The sequence below is a fragment of the Tachypleus tridentatus genome, chromosome 10 (genome assembly GCF_004210375.1).
Source record: "Tachypleus tridentatus isolate NWPU-2018 chromosome 10, ASM421037v1, whole genome shotgun sequence".
NCBI classification, from domain to species: Eukaryota; Metazoa; Arthropoda; class Merostomata; order Xiphosura; family Limulidae; genus Tachypleus; species Tachypleus tridentatus.
This window is the reverse complement of record NC_134834.1, coordinates 193,516,533-193,522,307: the sequence shown is the minus strand read 5'-3', so window position 1 is coordinate 193,522,307 and position 5,775 is coordinate 193,516,533.

Sequence of the window (5,775 nt, the reverse complement as noted above, 5' to 3'; positions counted from 1 at the left end):
GAAAATTCCAGATCGATTTATAGTATACGAAATCAAGTCAACAGTGAGGTACCGCCACACTTGCAAACATCGAGAGAAACCAGAATACCATAACTAAGTTTTGAAAAAAAACAAACAATCAAACCAATGTATCAGGAATACAAATCCCAACGTTAAATATGTGCACCAACAGCTGATACGATAAAGTTGAAACAAACGTGCTTTGCAAAGAAGCATATTACAGGGTTAACGTTTTTCTCGAGAGCATCTCATTTTAACAAATAGAGAGCAGGACTGTGCACTTGTGGGTTCATGGTCCTCGTCCCTTTGCCGCAAGAGACGTTCTGCTATTCCTGGTTAAACTACTTAGTTTAGTATCATTTTACACCTGTAGTTGTTTACAGTATTATTTCAGTTCTTTGCATCACAATACTACCTTTTTATGTTTTTTTTTTTTTTAATTTCGCGCAAAGTTACACGAGAGCTATTTGCGCTAGCCATCCCTAATTTTGCAGTGTAAGGCTAGAGGGAAAGCAGCTCGTCATCACCACCCACCGCCAACTCTTTGCCTACTCTTTTACCAACGAATAGTGGGATTGATCGTTACATTACAACGTCCCCACGGCCGAAAGATTTGTTTGTTTCTTTTGAATTTCGCGCATAAAGCTACACGAGGGCTATCTGCGCTAGCCGTCCCTAATTTAGCAGTGTAAGACTAGAGGGAAGGCAGCTAGTCTTCACCACCCACCGCCAACTCTTTGGCTACTCTTTTACAAACGAATAGTGGGATTGATCGTAACATTATAAAGTTCCCACGGTTTAAAGGACGAGAATGTTTGGTGTGACGGAATAAAAAAAAGGCCTAGATAAACATGAGCTCGAAAGAAGTTAAGCAACAATCTGAGCTCTATTTCACTTATGCTTCTGCAAATATGTTTCTATCTAAACTTGATACTGGGAACTAACACGACAAATAACGTTGTTCGTACGATAGCTGACGCGAGAGGTATGGTTTGTGGGTAGGAAAGTCAGTCTACATTACATAATGCGAAGAAATTACCCACGCCAGCCCCCATCCTCAATCCAAACAACGGAACCAGTTTAATCAATATTTTATCATTCATATCCAAGGACCTTAATCAACCAAATACGATGTTCAAAAATGGGCGAACGAAATTCCATAAGATATTTAAATGTAGAAATTTCAGTTGATGAAATTTATTTTGTAAAATTATTAGCATCAGCTAAGAAAGAAAAAAATGGCTAATACAGAAAACCGTGTTTTCAATGTCTTCGCTTATTCAACATGAGCTCCTATCTTGAGAATCAATAACTCGACGCTTTATGGTTAACTGGAGATAACGAAATTTCCGTTATGCCATAAAAAACAACTCACATGTTGATACAAAGAACGTACAAAATGCCCATAGAGATAAGGCATAGATTATTTATGGAACAATAGCCAGCGAAAACAGTATAGAAAGATAAGTCTATAAAACTGTGGAGAGAAAAGGTGTTTTTCTACACATATGTAGAATTGTTCGTACCATAGCGAATGAAAACTTTGTGAGTGAAAAATAGGACAATGCGTCTTCGATAAGAATTTGATAAAGCATGGGATGAACTGTACGTTATCATTAAAGTATCGTTAAAGCAATTTCAAAAAAATCAACTGATAAATGTTAAAACGTTCCAGTTGGATAAAGACTTGCTAATGTTTGTTTGTTTAGAAAACTTGATTAGACATGAACAGAGTATTTGTTGCATTTAACGCAAAGCTACTCGAGAAATACTTGCACTAACTGTCCCTAATTTTGATGTGATAGACTAGAGGGAAGTAAGTCAGCTAGTGAGATCCATCGTAACATCATAACGGCTGAGAAAGAGAGCATGTTCTGTAATGAGACTCGTGCAGAAAACCCACAGATTGTGAGCTGAGAACCCCAATCATCAGACCATGCCAGACTTCTAAAGACAGATAAATCATACGTTGAACATTGGTTTGTTTGTTTTATATTAACTTTCGTTTCACATAAAAAATACCAAATAATTAGCTCGGCATGGCCAGGTGGTTAGGCGTTCAACTGGCAACTGAGAGTCGAAGGTTCGAATCCCTGTCGCACCAAAACATGTTTGCCCTCTCAGCCGTGGGGATATTATAATGTGATGGTCAATCCCACAATTGTTGGTAAAAGAGCTGGTGGTGGGTGGTGATGACTAGCTGTCTTCCTTCTGGTGTTTCATTGCTAAATTTGGGACGGCTAACTTTAGTGTAGCTTTGCGTGAAATTTAAACCAAGCCATAGAACACTTTAGTTTTGTGCAATTTTAACACCCTTAAAAGTCTATTTAGCCACAAATGTCTTCTTACGTGTTAGAGGCGACCATAATCCTATTTTATTTCTTCAAGCAATTCCCCACGCAATACAGTGCCCCGTGAAACAATTAAACTAAAATAGTTGTTATTCATAGAAACGTAACCCTTAGTTTTACAGCCTTATCATAAAGAAACAACAAAGAGCCAACTGGGAAAAATTCTGTACTACCATTGTTAAACAAAAATCCCACCCAACATTGTTTTTAAAGAAACAAACAAAGAAAAGTGTTTTCAGAAACAGAGAATTGAGTATTACCTATAATAACAACATTTCTATCTCCGTTACAGAAAAAAAACAAAGTACCTTCTTGCGGAATACTACGCCAACATCTTCACCACCTGATGTACTGTACTGGACAGGAACAGGTATAGTTTAGCGTTCAAACGCATTGTAGGTATTCGCTTAATACAAAACGCCAATTTCACAGATATTGCAACCAAATGTACGAACGATCACATCTCTAAGCCTACTTCTGCCTTAGATAAATCCATATTAAAAAATTGAAAAACACTGGGGACCAAATAATGAAACCAATTCTCAAAAACGCATCGGACAATTTTATATTCAATTTCCACAGTTCATGTAACATTTCCCTCCATTGGAGAGATGTTGGTTACTCAGAAACACCCAGTGACAAGTCTAGGAGTGTTCTAATCGAATAATTGTGTTCGATCTCCACTCTTATAACGCACCCACCGATCTCAAGTGCGAAATGTGATTTTGCTGCAATGGTGGGCAGTTTGTTTGTTTTGAATTTCGCACAAAGCAACTCGAGGGCTATCTGTGCTAGCCGTCCCTAATTTAGCAGTGTAAGACTAGAGGGAAGGCAGCTAGTCATCACCACCCAACGCTAACTCTTGGGCTACTCTTTTACCAACGAATAGTGGGATTGGCCGTAACATTATAACGCCTCCACGGTTAAAAGGGCGAGCATGTTTGGCGCGACGGGGATGCGAACCCGCGAACCTCAGATTACGAGTCGCACGCCTTAACACGCTTGGCCATACTGGGCCTGGTGGACAGTCTGTGAAGACTTGAGAGTTCGTGGGTCCGCAGCCAGATTCGCTAACCACTTGGACACACTTAACCTCAACATGGTAAAACAAGGAGGAGAGTGAATGTGAGTGAGCAACCCATTTTACCGTCTGTCTTTAAAGCAAAAAACACTTTTTCAAGGTTCGAATTAAGCAGGAACTAAAATATAACTTTGTTAAATAATGTGTTGAAATTGTCTTTAGTAACGCTTAAAAAATGTGGTTATTTCTGGTGTCTAGTAAAGTCAGTATGGAAATTAACGCAACCATAATTGAAGTTTGGTTTATTTCGAATTTCGCGCAAAGCTACACGAGGGCTATCTGCGCTAGCCGTCCCTAATTTAGCAGTGTAAAACTAGAGGGAAGGCAGCTAGTCATCACCACCCACCGCTAACTCTTGGGCTTTCTTTACCAACGAATAGTGGGATTGACCGTCACATTATAACGCCCCAACGGCTGACAGGGTGAGCATGTTTGGTGTAACGGGATTTGAACCCGCGACCCTCAGATTACGAGTCGAACGCTTTAACCCACCACCTGGCCATGCCAAGGCCTATCATAGCAAAGAACCCAAATTATTAACGTATAATTAATCATACAGTTTGGTGTGGTTTGTCCAAATGATTCATTCCACATGCTTACGTAACCAACCAAGAGGAAGCTGTCACATTGTTATTTGTACACCTTAAAATAAAAACATTCAGTTCTTCTTCCAATCAGTATCCAGCTACCTATTTCGCAATGCCTGAAGAATATAGAAGTGCTTTTTCTCGTCTTTGAATAAATACCACAGGGAATGAAGAAGCTTTGTTTTTGGAGTCAGTAATGAAAAACTGATAAATTTTCTGCTGGGTAAAGAAACTGCAGCTGAAGACAATGCAACTCGCAATAAATGGCGCCATCCATATTCCCGCTTAAAAACAAACGACTGTGCTTCATGCCCAGTCACTGCAGTAGATGACCACATGGACAGAACTGACGTTGCTTGTGTACTCCCTTCACAAATACCAAGCAGTGTCCCTGAAATATCGAGTCCAAAGCCTGTGAAACTAAGCGTTAGATCGATAAGTGGAAGCAAAGCCAAATGTGCTGTTTCCCATAAATATAGAAAATCAACTGTTATCCCAGTTGCGTTGGACCCCTGATGTTTCTACATCACGTATTATGGACTGTGACGGATTAAGTGAATGATACACTCTGGAACATGATCTTGTTGCGAGCTAAGTCCTTCCTACTCTCCTTTAAACCTAAAATAATGTAAGAATTATTTATAAACAACGTAATACCACACGCATTAAGGGAGTTTAATACTCCTCTAGTTAAATTACATTTTACACGGTTCTACAGACGCGGAGTTCAAAGATAACAGTTGGTCATAGTACAGAAGAACTAGGAAGTTGGATGACCCATATAAATAAGTCAACTGAATAATTAGCCGAATTCTTACACATACAGAGTCAGTCACGTGAGTGGACCCATGGGTAACTCCACTCGTTACTCCTTCGTCATTGTTATTAGCCTGCTTAAATGATAAAAAAGTATCTTTGTATAGGTTACACTCAAGTGACTCAACTACAGTTGAAGAGTTACACATATTCCAACATAACTCATATAATGAACGTGCTTGAGACCTCTTGTCGAGCTGCACGGGAATTAGCAGGAACAGACTTTATCAGCCAAGCGGATGGGGAGTATTCCAACCTTATGGGGCAACAAAGATCTCTGTTTGGTAAATTAACATTCATGAATACCCATGTACGCCGCGACTCATTGAGTCCTTTATGGAACACGTCTAATCCAGTCGAATTGAATAACAGTTTTCAAGTCTCAGTTCCGTCGAGGTGAATACAATCTCACGAACATGTTTACCATGTTTGTTGCATTCTGTTAAAGAAACTCGTCCGACTGATCTTAAAATGCCTTTCTCGGTGTATGTCTACCTGCCTACATCTGTACGTTAAAACGAAACATGTCTGGTGCGTTATTGGAAAATGACTCTAATGCATGATTAACTCCTGTATCTAGAGTATTATTATTGTACTTAGACATAAGTATAACTGGTATTTAGATTGTTAACGCTACTATATAGATATTACTAATGCTGTACATACACATAATTAACACAAGTGTTCAGAAATTACCGAATTCGTGTTTACACACAGAAAAAGACATGGCATGGCCAAGTGGGTTAAGGCTCCTAATCTGAGGGCCGCGGGTTTGAATCCCCATCGCACCAAACATGCTCGCTCTTTCAGCCGTGGGAGAAGGGCGTTATAATGCGCGGTCAATCCCACTATTCGTTGGTAAAAGAGTAGCCCAAGAGTTGGCGGTGGGTGGTGATGACTAGCTGCCTTCCCTCTAGTCTTACACAGCTAAATTAGGGAC